Source organism: Corvus cornix, chromosome 4 (assembly GCF_000738735.6).
Source record: "Corvus cornix cornix isolate S_Up_H32 chromosome 4, ASM73873v5, whole genome shotgun sequence".
In the NCBI taxonomy this organism is placed as follows: domain Eukaryota; kingdom Metazoa; phylum Chordata; class Aves; order Passeriformes; family Corvidae; genus Corvus; species Corvus cornix.
In genome coordinates, this window is record NC_046334.1 from 46,285,680 (window position 1) to 46,298,540 (window position 12,861).

The 12,861-nt window shown below is 39.6% G+C and overlaps 1 protein-coding gene across 1 annotated transcript in view; it reads left to right on the plus strand.

Moving 5' to 3' along the window:
• SCFD2 (sec1 family domain containing 2) overlaps window positions 1–12,861 on the plus strand; it is a 195,733-nt gene that overhangs the window by 86,193 nt on the left and 96,679 nt on the right.

The window sequence follows — 12,861 nt, forward strand, 5'->3', positions numbered from 1 at the left end:
GAGTAAGCACAAGGATTTCCTGTAGATTTGTTCCATCTCCTGTGTTCATATATGCCAAATGCTGACAGGCTGTCCTTGAAGAGTGCTGAGTCTGATGAAAGCTCTACAAGTTGTTCTTTTTGTTAAAGGTTGGCTAAGTTTGTGTGTTTTCGTAAGGTAATCTTTTCCACAATTTCTTTCATTGATTGGTGCAAAGTTGACCCTGGGAAGTCAAAATTAATCCTGGAAACATGTTCAGTGAACCACAGTTGCTTTGTGAATATGAGGAGCTGGCTTGTCTGGCATAAAAGAAGAAATGTGTCTAAAACCAACATTGAACTTCTTGCTGAAACAACATGAACATTAGCCCTTAAAAATAGCATGCTAAGCCTTTTTTTAGATAAGCACTCATAGAATAGGAAAGCCCTTACCTCTTGTTGCTGGTATCACGTTTTAGAGAAAAGTAATTGTTAAAAACTTAATTTTAAATGAATGAACTGTGGCTCAGGAATGGCTTAGCATGGCAGAGGGGATCTCTCTTTCTGCTATCAGTTTTCTCAGTATTTGCTAGTATTGAGTAGGTCATTGACCAGGTCATCTTTGAGGTGGGGAGCATATGAACATAAATCAAGATGTTGAGAGCGTACAATTGAAAGCCTTTGCCAAGAATGGGCCTAAGTGGGGAGTCTCAAGGGAAGTGAATAATACTGCTGTTGGTTATTCTGGTACTATTCCCTGTGGACACTTCTAATTCAAAATACAGCTGTGGTCTTAGCAGTCTGCTGTTGCTTTGAGTGTAAAATACTGTAACAGTTAAAAGACTTAGGGTAGGAATGGGCTCCCTCAGTCATATTTGCACTGTGGTGTTATTTTAATACTCCTGGCCACAGTGCCCACAGTGTTCCAGGCTTCTTGTAGGCTTTTGCTTTCCTGTTTTTCAATATGTACTGCACATCTTGTCCACTAAATGGTGCTTCCCTGACAACTTTGGTGGTGTCTTCTAGATGGGATGTAGTAATTACTAAATCTCTGTTTTCATATTTTTCCCTTTCTCCTATAATCAAAGCTGTTTTAAATCACAATTTTATCAGTTTCTCCTCATTGTGTTTAATGTAAGTATGTGAAGATTTTAAGTCTCTAAAACTTCAGTCAAATACCAAAGAGAAGCTGAGGAGAGACCCAGTACAGGTAATTTTAGACCAAGCCCATCATTATCATGTGATTAAATTAATTGCTTAACACAAAGCCAGAGTCTTCACATCCTTATATTTCTGTATCTTTGTTTTAGCACAACCATGTCTGTGCAATCTGCACAAGTGGGTGATAGTGTTGCATACTTTTTGCATACTTATTGCTTGCATACTTTTTTGGTTCATCCGCATTTTTTGGTCTTATTTATTTGGTCATATTTATTTTGAGTTATTCATGGGAGAGGGCGAAGGAAAATTAACATCTATTGTCATGACCAGAAATAAGTTTCGTTTTGGCAGCAAATTATAAACTGAAATTTCTAGGAATACTCCATAGGTGGTTTTCAAGCCTTTATTTATCCAACCATTTGCTTTGTCAGTGCTAGTGGAATTTGCTGAATTCACAATTTGCTGTATTTACAGTTGAATTGGGAAGACCTGAAACTTGACCAGCCTTAGACCTACTCCTTCTCGACCTCTGTTTTGCCAGGCCTGTGTTCTACAGCCTGCAGCCCTCTGAACCTTAGGTAGCTTGCTTGCTACTTTAAAGGCAAAGCAAGTCAGATCTGTAGGACCTTCCACAATCCTTCGAAGGCACAGCAGGACTCTCTTTGTAGCAGGGCTGAAAGTCAGGGAATAGAGAGCAGTGCCTGTTTCTCCTTTTCGTACAGTCGCAGATACAATGCCAAGACGTATTCTGCTACCAGCAGAACATCTATGAACTACAGACTGACTATTCCTTTTAGCAGATGCAGGTTGGCATATTTTCACAAAGTCAGCACAGCTCTGCAAGTTAGCAACAGCCACAAGTCTGGACAGATCATGTTCCAGACCTACAGTGTTCTGCCCTCATTTTACTTTTAAGTCAGAAACAAGAAAACCCTTTTTTTATTCTTAAAGGGCCACAAAAGTTAATTAGTTTAAAATAAATTTCAATAATGCTTAGAATTATTCATTCATGATCAGAATGAAGTAAAATGTTCATGGTCTTTTATTTTCACCTGTCCATCAAGGTAAGTAATAGGAAGACTGTTAAATGGGATGTATCAGGAGAGAAAACAGTGCCAGTTACTGGGTGGGTTTGAGACATCACCTGCTGGCTCATTCCTCACCTCCAGGTTGAAGTTTCAAATCCTGCAATCCATGATTGGACAGCTTGAGTTATAGCAACAGATAGCAAAACTCACTGTTGCCTGTAAAAAAGGGCACACAGAAGTAATAATACATAGGCTGAAAATCCAAGAACTTCAAAGTTGAGAAATGCCAGTAAATAATTTTCCCGTGTAACCATCATTTGACTCCTGTGTGCATTGTAGCAATTTCATGATTGCGTAATGTATTTTCTATGAGCCATGGCTGCATTCACTGTATGGACTGAACACCACAGAGAGCTAGAACAATATAGCTTCAGTTACTCTTCACATGCGGAAGAAGTACTAATAAAGTAAGTGAGACTTACGATATTCAGCAAGTAACTTTCTCTGGCTCTCACTTTGCAGTTGATGAAGTGGACTGGTGCTCTCAGCTTTGTGACCCATTTTGGAACTTGAAACAGAAAGTCATTAAATTACATTTTGAGGTATTAGTGATTACGTGTCTTTGAACAGAGGGGACTTTGTGCTCTGCTTCCCGATACACCTGGTGCCTGATGTTTTTAGCTTGGACCCAACACTGCACTAAGGCTCTGTGGTTGATTAAAATTGAAATTGAAAGCCATATCTTAGCTGTGGCTCTGAACTGCTGCCTCAGCCTTTTGCTTTCTTCTTTTCTGCAAAGCGTGGAAGTTGTGCAGTCTTGACAAGTACACATTTTTCTTGGTTTTATTTGTTGCTCCCATAGAGTCACTTGAGAAATACAATGCAAAACCTTTTAAAAACTTTAGAAGACTTGTCTTTTGGGATCAAATTATCAGTCAAAGCAACAGTCAGGTTTATTTGAATTATCTTTTACTCCGATTATACTTGTTAAATGTAAACTTACTGATGCTTGCCTGAGTCTAGGCCTATAGGAAATCTCCAGTTAAGTGACTATGTCACAGACCTAGTGCAAATCTCCCCCAAAAGAGGCAGCCCGTAGGTGCACAGGGGATGTTTGTGCTATTTGGTGTTACCTAGTAAAATTGGACTAGTATTTGCAGTAGTGGAAAGAAAGCAATTGTCCCATTGGCCACACTAGGTTTCCCTAAGGCACTCTAGGTTACAGCCCTCTGCAGAATACGTTAAAGATGCAGCACTTGCACAAGCTTATATTGTGTAAGAAGCACAAGCCCTTCCAATTTCCTGGCTGTTGAGTGTTAGGATACTCAACCTTTCTGTCACCTGAACATATGTTTTCCCAAATATTTGTACAATAACATTCTGCATTTATGTTACACCTTGTTTCATTGAAGCACTAAAAAATATCCTGGAACTGCTAAGTAAAATGAAAATGCAGTGCATTAATCACCCATTGAGTTTTAAGAAATATTATACTAATTTTTGCATGCATAATAATATAAAAGTACATTAGCAGTGTCTTGTTTGATGGAACTGTTAAATAATAAGTGTAATGCTAGCCTATCTTAATGCCTTGGGTAATAAAACTAAATGTAACAGTTCCAAGATTTCTCCTGGGTGTAATTTACCTCAAACATATGTTCTTCATCACTGATTCCAGCAGAATGTTACAAATTGGAGGAGAAAAAGAATAGACCAGAGCATAATGGAAAAAGATGCTTTTCCCAGAATGCTAGGTTTGGGAGCTTTAGGGGTGGGGCTTTTTGGCAGCTGTTTGGAAAAAAAACCCGCTGCAAAATAGCGTATTTATTTTATCACGCTGTCTGTTCATCTAGTTTTCTAAATGTCTGCGTAGAGCTGTGCGCAACTGCAAACGTCTGCAAAAGAAATGCTAATAGAGCCACAAAGCAATAAAAAAATCTATTTTTTCAGCTGTGCCGTTCTCTTTTCATCTGCAAGTCTCTGTGGGAGCTTTGTAGAGCAGATCTGCCTTCCATGGTGTGCTCTGAGGACCCGCAGCCCAGCCCCAGCACAGGCAGCTGGCTGTGCTGCCCATATGCAGTAACTTTCACCTGTCAGGGCTGTATCAGTTGTATCCTCTTGAGCACAGGTGTAACAGGAGCTCTTTGTGCCAGGAACTGCTGGTATTTTTAATCACAAAATGGATTTCTGGACCTTTCTTTTACTTTTTCTAAATTCTGTGTGTTATGTAATACTGTGGGAAAAGCAAACTGAGAAATCTTTAAGTAAAGAGCAAAGTGGAAATGCAGAGTTCTTTTAATGTCTAGAGTCCTGCATAAGGGAAGTACAAGCTGTCTGAAGTCTGTATTGTTCCCTTTTTGATGTGTGTATAAATCAAGGGACTGGGAATTCCTCATCTTTTATTTGTCTGGAGATATGTCTGAATCTTTGGTTGTGGGGGCAGAGGTTAGATGCTATTTCTTCCTTCTTCTCATAGATCTGGGTTAAATTTAAAAGAACAGAGTAGAGGCGACAGTGGCAGATTCCTTGCCCATGGCAGAACTAGAGGGTCTCTTCCAACTCAGACCATTCTGTGATCCCATGATTCCAAGATTCTGTGGAGTGTAGGCATTGCCATATTGGGTTAGACATGTCTCCACTGATCCTGCTTGTCCTCAGCACAAGATTTTTGGGGGAGATGTTTCATATTAATGAAGTTACATGCTAATTCCAGTGTGGCCTAAGTATCATTAGTCCTAAAATCAATCCTGGTTTTGCAATAAGCGTTTGCATTCCTAGACAGGGACAGCCAGTTCTCTCAGAGGACAGACATTATTTGGTTGTGGTCTTCACTTCACTGCTGGTTTGAAGCAACAATTTCCCAAACCTGGCTATATTATGGGTGGGTAGGTATATATGAAATTGGCTGAGGTTATAAGGTAGCCCCTTTAGACTGAATATGCCATTTGTTTTGTGTAGGAGAGAGCTTCCCCAGCTTCACAGTAGAGGTATAGCTCAGGTCTCTTGACAGTGGTTTTTATTCATACCAAAAAATAAAGCATTGTTCCAAACATAAAATTCAAGAGTAAATTCTGAGTGATTTTAAAGTTTACATGCTTTTATCACATGTGTTTTCTAAAGTTAATAAAGTTTGCAGTAGCTCAGTGGAAGGCTGACCCACCCCCTCTCCTTCATACTAGCTGATTTCCAGGTAATCTGTGAGTTTTGCAGCAGAACTGATGGGAAAAAGTAGTAATGACTTGAGAAAAATGAAACACATTAATGGCAACATGTAGACAAATTAGAGAAGGGTTAATCTGGTGTTTCTATATAGTGTGGGTGTTTATGTTGGGAACTATAACTGGCTATATTGATCCAAAATAAAATTTTAAAAGCTGCAACCAAGTTGTTGCTTGGGATCATTCAGGGAAATACAGAAAAATAAAAATTAAATATTGTCCTTTCTGAGTTTGCAAAGATTACATAATTCAAGAAATTAAAAGTTCTTTGTTTTGAATATTTAGAGAAGTCTTAATGAGCTGTGCTGTCTTCAAGCCTTCTCAAGATCTTCCATTTTGCCCATTCATGCTTCAGTAGCTCTGCATTTGCATCTGCACAAAAAACCAAGCTCCATGTGTAAGCAATGCTGGATCCTGCTGGGGCATTCCTGCATGTCATTCCTGTGGGTACAGGATTTAGGTGTAAAAATTGATCCATGATTCCAGGTGTGTGTGGAAATTGGCTGCCAGTAGCTTTAGTAAATAGGCGTCAGCTCCCCACCAAAACAAAGGTTTCTAAGTGTTGTGGTTTAACCCCTGCCAGCCCCATGCAGCCCCCACTAATTCACTCCTCCCCCATGGGATGGGGAAGAGACTCAGAAGAGTAAAAGTGAGAAAACTTGTGGGTTGACATAAAGACTGTTTAATAGGTAAAGCAAAAGCTGTGTGCACAAGCAAAGCAAACCAAGGAATTCATTCACCACTTCCCATGGGCAGGCAGGTGTTCAGCCATCCCCAGAAAAGCAGGGTACATCACATGTAACAATGACTTGGGAAGAAAAATGCCATCCTTCCAAATGTCTCCCCACTCCCTTTCTCCTTCTTCCCCCAACTCTATGTACTGAGCATGACTCCATATGGTCTGAAATATCCCTTGGGTCAGTTGGGGTCAGCTGTCCTGGCTGTGTCTCCTCCCAGCTCCTTGTGCACCCTAAGACTCCTTCTGGAGTGAGGGGAGGAGCAGAAATGGCCTTGAACTCTCTGTAAGCACTGCTCATCAGTAACTAAAATATCCACTTGTTATCAACCCTATTTTCACCACAAATCCAAACCAGACTTGTACCAAATCCTATGATGAAAATTAACTGTATCTCAGCCCAAACCAGCACAATAAGCTAAATGGTTCATGTTAAAAGTTCGCTAGGGTTATACAGGGTGGGGGAATAGCTTAACACATCAAATAGCTAAACATTTTGAAGGTCCAGTCAGGCTTCTCTCAGAAATACTGATTAGCTTCTTCTAGTCTTTGTTGCTAAAAGGTCATTTTTGTGCCTAATGTCAGTGGGACGGCTTTGCACTCGTTTGAAATGAGAAGAAGACCTCTTTCCACCAGGTTAGGTTGTTCGTGTGCGTGATTGTGGGCTGCATTCTTTGGGTAATCTCTTCTGTTTCCTGCAAGTCATAACTGCAGCTTCTTAATGAAGGCAAATGCCAGAAATGTCACAGAGTATGATCTATATCTGTCTGCTGTGATAGAGAGAGGAACTGCAAATGCTGGTGTGCTGTGGCTGTGCAAACTTCAGGGCTGCTGCCCTCCACCATGGGTGCATTTCAAAGAAGAAAACTTCTCATAGGATGGCTCTAATCAAGTGATAGAAAAGAAACTCATCTTAGGTTATGGCAGTGTTTCTTTCTCACATGCTCCCTGTGTCTCATCCAGTAGCGAGGAGAAGGTCCTTGTCCTGCAGACCCCTCCCAGGCTGGCATGCGGGTAAGATGCAGTTGGAATGAGTTTTCCCTTTTGGATTGGGCAACAAAATGTAGTCTCTGTTGTTAGAGCTAAGTAGTTTCATCATGCAACCATGCAGGCATTATTATTGCAGCCAGAGAACATCCAGATTATTTTCTTCCCAATTCTGAAATGACAGTTGGATATTCGGGAGGCTTTTCTTCCTGTTGCGCCATCTGATTTTATAGACACCTAAAATACCCCTCTCTGACTGTGTGTAAGATGACTTTCTGGTATCTCTACTTCTCAGTGTGTTCTGGACATGATCCAGGGGAAAGTATTTGTGGTCCAGCAGTCCCAGATGATGGTGGATCTGACGTTCACCCTGCCAAGAGCACTGGGAAGACACGAGCAAAGCCGTTGTCTGGCCAGCTGAGAGGGGCTGCGTAGGGAGCGCCTGCAGTTTAGTTAATGCTGAGATGCTGCCACTGCTGCACCAGTTCAGTCCTTTGCTTCATGGTAACAGAGCCATTGGGCAAAAAAAGGTCACTTCACACGTCCCAAGATATTTATCTGATTTACACGACAGTCAGAAGGATTCATGGGGACTTTTGTGATCTCTGCAAAAGCAAGGAGAAATTGGGTATGCGCTGAAGTAATGACCTGCTCTGCTTTAGCCACTGACTTTGCAGATGTATGTATCCTAAATTTTATCAGCTCTCCTTAGGATACTTGAGCTCTCCAAGACCACAGTACCTTTCTGCTGTGACCTTTCTAAAGCCTTCCTCCCATTTCTGTTCAAAATCTGTGTGGAAGTGGAAGATGAGTGAGCCAAATGAATTGACTGCAGGCTTTGTGTCACTGCTTGTGTGGATTCCTGGCCTATTTATTTCTCATCTGGGAAACATGGAGGGGTTTCTAGTGGAATTTGTTTGGAAGACAAATTGTAATAGTTTTCTGAATTAATTTATATCTATATTTGCATAGGCATAGTTTTTATAGGTTTTAAAAATATGAGGCATAACTTAAATATCAGTATTAAAAAGTTATGGTCCTAAACATGAATAAATCTGGTTGCTTTCTACACATGCAGGTATATTTTGTTTGGATTTCAGGATGTACATTAAAATCTATGGTAGAAGACAATCCCAATGGAAGGCCAGTGGCATTGGGGATTTTTTTTTTAACCTTTCATATGTTGTCTGTTTATTTTGTCTTCAACACCTGCTCTCAGTTGGTTCCAAACTGGATAGTAATTTTCATTGAAATGTTTATAACATGAAGTCTTTTTTTCTTTTTTTAACATGAGACATATGCCTGCAGCTCTGCAGGCCACTGTCTTGCTGCCAACTTAGCAGACAGCCAACTGCAACAGGAGACTGATACCCTGCAATTTTCATTAATGATTTATATTCTTTTTCAGTATGCAATTTCAATAGCATGTAGAAGATGCTTCTAACATCAAATATATCTTTGCTTTAAGCATAAAATGAAAACAGAAGCTTCTTTAGAATTAGGCAACTTTTAAAAAGGTACTTTTGTATGTATGTGGCATGATTAAATAATTTTTTTTGTTCTTTTCATACAAGTCACTTCCTTGTCAAACCTTCAAGTTTTGATGTCATGTTGTAAAATTATGAGTAAATTCTTGCTGTTCTGCAGAGCACACCCAGCCTAGGAAACCAGAAATGGTGAAGTATTAAATACCTGTCAAAAGAAAAGAAAGATTTGTTAGTCATCGTCCATAGGACAAAGCTAGTGAGATTGTTTTAGGGATGTTTTTCTTTTGTATACAGACACAAATGTTAAGGTATTTGCTGTAGATTGCAAAGTTTTGCTTGGTCCATTTGAGTGCTTTCTTGTAAGAATTTCTAAGTATTCTATTCTAATTCTTGTCAATTTCGTATCTGTTTTAAATGCACGGTGTGTGCTGGCACAAGGACAGACAGCATTGCCTCTGCAGAGGCAAGGAGGAATAATTGCCATCTTCAGATACTGCTAGTTATTTTATTCAGCTCAGTGGTGGTGGTAATTCTCTTGTGCTTACCATGAGATTTTATCAGAGGTAAATTCTGTTCTTTGAATTTTGGACTGTCAACCTATGTCATGCTAACAATCCCCACGTATTTTAGTGGTAATGCACTCATTTTAGTCAAGATAATTTGCTTTCTTATATACTTTCACATATACACAATATTTTAAGTGTTAGGTTCTGCTTCTGTATAAATTGGTGTGAAAACATACAGTTCTCCTCGTGTTTGCAACAGTCCTGAGATCAAGTTTAAAGGGTGGATCAAACTGTTTTGGTGTTGTCTATGGATCAAGTCTGACTTGGGGATAAGCAGAATTAAATATTTTCATTGATCTGTCAACCTTGCCTAATGCAACTTTTTTTCCCACATAAAAATTAAATACCATCTTTAGAAATGTTGTTAGTGCTACTACCATTTTTGTTTTCAATAATGTCCAAATATTGTCCTGTACTACATAAATTCAAAAACTCTACCTTATTAAATCAGTACTTTCTCACAAATCTCTTCATGTGTAGTCAAGCTCTAGAAAGAAAGAACTAAGAAGCAGATCTTTCATGGTCTTGAATTTTAAATCAACATGGAGAAGGCACTCTCATGGTCCTTTCTCCCTATTTGTTCTTGTTTAGTTTTAAATTTTATAGTTGAGTAAATGTCACCTCTGGTGGTTAAAGTTCAGGTCAAGTTACATTTTGCGGTGACCCTTCTGCTCTGTTGCAGACACTGGGACTGTGGCCTGTCAAGACAGGAAAGCTCACAGATCATAGCCTAAGGATTTTTTTCTCCCTCCCCTTTCTTTCTCAGATATCATTTTGTCAGGCAAGGAAAGTAATGTTTGTAAAATTGGATTGAGGGAGCTTTGTTAATTGAGACTTTTGTGTAAATAACAGAATGATGTTTGTGTCATACACAATTTTAAAAAGCCAATTGCATCACTAAGGCTAGTTTAGAACCAGATGTGTTATTCTCTCGTACTTTCCCACTTTATTTATTAAAATAAACATTATTGTGGGAGTAGTTGCCTGATAAGAGGTGGCAATAGCCAGTCATAACCAATTAGACGAATTTGTCTAGCGAAAAACAATACAAATAGGGATTTGACTTGCATGGGTTTGTGTTAAAATGGTGAATGTGTGGATATAATGTGTGAATGTTCCTTGTTGATTCAAATCTCATTCAGGCTTTTGTTTCTGGTGCTGCCTGTGCATATTTGTTTTACAGATCTGTGTACACCTTGTGTATTGATGTAGCCACCAAGACCTTAAAAAAATAATAGAGGGAGAGAGAACTAGAATTAGAGTTATAAAACAGTCTTTGGGGAATGCTTACAGCCACAGAGAGGTGCTGCTGCTGGTTCACCAAGCTGCACTTCCTAGATGACATGTTTCCCCGGCTGTTACTGAATGTCAGCATGTCTGTACCCAGAAGGCTCCCCAGAGATATCCCCAGAGGGAATTCTGACTTTTTGCTCTTAAAATGTTGAGCAATTGGAGAATATATAGAAATGGCAGAAGCACTCTTGTGTTATCTTAAAGGAGATATCTTGTGTTATCTTTATTAGACTGGAGGCTGCAAAAGAGAAAAACCTAACAGAAATTTAGAAAAAGCCATGCCTTCAACAGGCTTGCCTAAAAGCAGGTGAGGAGAACTGGGAGTCAGAGAAAGAGAAACTAATTCCTCAGTTTCTTCATCTTTTGCACCTTTCTGTCATCTTCCCCATACTCTGCCCGCATTCCTGCAAATCCTGTGCACTAAGAAGAAATGGCAGAAGTTGTAGGGGCTAATTGATTGCTTCTGCATCTTAATGTTGTTCATGCTGGGGAACTGTATTCTGGCATTTGTTAACTTTTGAGCACTTGCCTTCACAAACTCACTGTTGTTGTTCCTTTGATGCTTTCAACATAATTTCTGAAGTAAGCAAATAAAATACTTAAAAGCTGAAACAATGTTTTGACTGTAGAGAATGATACTTATTTTACTGGCAAGTTCAAATAATTTGTCTGCACGTCATCACTATCCGCTGCTTGCACTAGTGATCAATGCAACAGCAGGTTGTCTACCTTGTCTTCCAAATGGACCAAATGTTCACCAGCGGGTAAACACACCACCTAGGCTTTGCAGGTATTTGACAGCAACAGAGTACTGAGGTTTACGAAGAATTAATTCAATTTGAGATTTCCTGACTATATTCTTTTAGTTTCTTTTGTCTCTTCATGCCACAGCTCTTCCTCCACCATCCATCTCATATTCCTCCCTGTCCATCTGTTATAACATCTGCTCCCATTTCCAGCCAGCTGCCTCTGTCTCTCCATCACCCACATGTATCCAGCCCTTAGCTCCTTTCTACACTTGCTTTTTTGTTTACCTTCTCCTAAAGTCTGCCTTTAGTTTCCCCAGACTCCCATCTGTAGGCTGTCTTGTACCTTTGCAGCATTCATGTAGGTGAAGTATCTTCTTACTCTTTGTTATTCCTTATTTCAGGTCGGGCATTTTTTGTGAGGAGACTTCAGTGACCAGTTGCTATCCCCAGGTGAAAATGCCATGTTCTTACTATCCCACTCATGTTCCCCAGAATAAGCTACTTAGAACAGTTCCATCCACAACTGGTTATGAAATTAATTTTTTAAAAGGAAAAAAAAAAATAAAGAAAATCAAACAAAGACATGCTTAGGTTTTTATAGCTCTCTGAAACTCCCTACATTAAGTCCCTCCTACATTGGGCCCCCAAAACACTTACTTGTATTGATCAGGGATGAAAGTGAAGAATGTTGGGTTTCTTCCTGTCACCCTACTTCAAGGCAGGTTTAAAACAGGAACCTTGTCTGTCTGTCTCTCTGTCTACTTACAGCATGCAGAAAGAGCTTTTTGAGGGTATGACTCATCTTGTCTAGTTAGGTGTCTTGAACCAGCTTTAGGAAGCACCTGTCTCTCCACTTCCAAGGAAGAGCTGTGGGAACCATCCTGCACCAAGTTGGTTTTGTACCTACAGAGCAGGCATCCCTGACTGGCTTATGGTTTGTCTGCCAGGGGCCACAGGAGGATGGTGACAGTCAGTGCTCAGTCTGTTCCTGGGGGCTTTCATCAACAAAGGTCAGGTTACAAAGTTTGGATGTTGCTTTATTTCTGTTCATAGTTATTCATTTGTGCATTTTGTTTTCCTTTACATTCTGTAAAACCCTTTTTCTTCAGAAATGCTCTTGTATTGGAACTTCGTCTTATATTGGAAGTGCATCTCCTTTCACCAACACTGTCCTTGTCCAAAGGTCTGGATATTTTACTTTGAGTTCATGGCCTCTAAGTTATGTTTATGATGGTTCCTTCTCAGTTCTTTGGCTTAGACAGGAAATATGCATTTGTCTGGCGTGTATTTGAGAAAGAAGAGTATGTATACATGGTAATATATACTCATTTACAAGTTTTATGAGACACTCTTTGTTACTTTTGCTTCTATTTGTCGTGCCAATTTACCATCCTCTCCCTCAACACAGTGTTTTTGGCAGAATGACAGGAACTGGAAGTGCATTGTGCCTTTGATTTTGTAGTGAGTAGGGGTTTCTGCATTTTTCAATGCACATGTCCCTTCCTTAATTAACCGTTAATTAATTAACGGTTTAAGGTGCCGTCTTGGGTGTTGCCTGTGCAAATAATTTCTTCCAGTCTCTTATTTGTAGTGGTGGACAGACTGGTTTGATTTGTTTTTCCTTGTAGCAGCTGTGATTGTTTGATTTAATATGTATTTGATTCTGGTATATTTGCTAT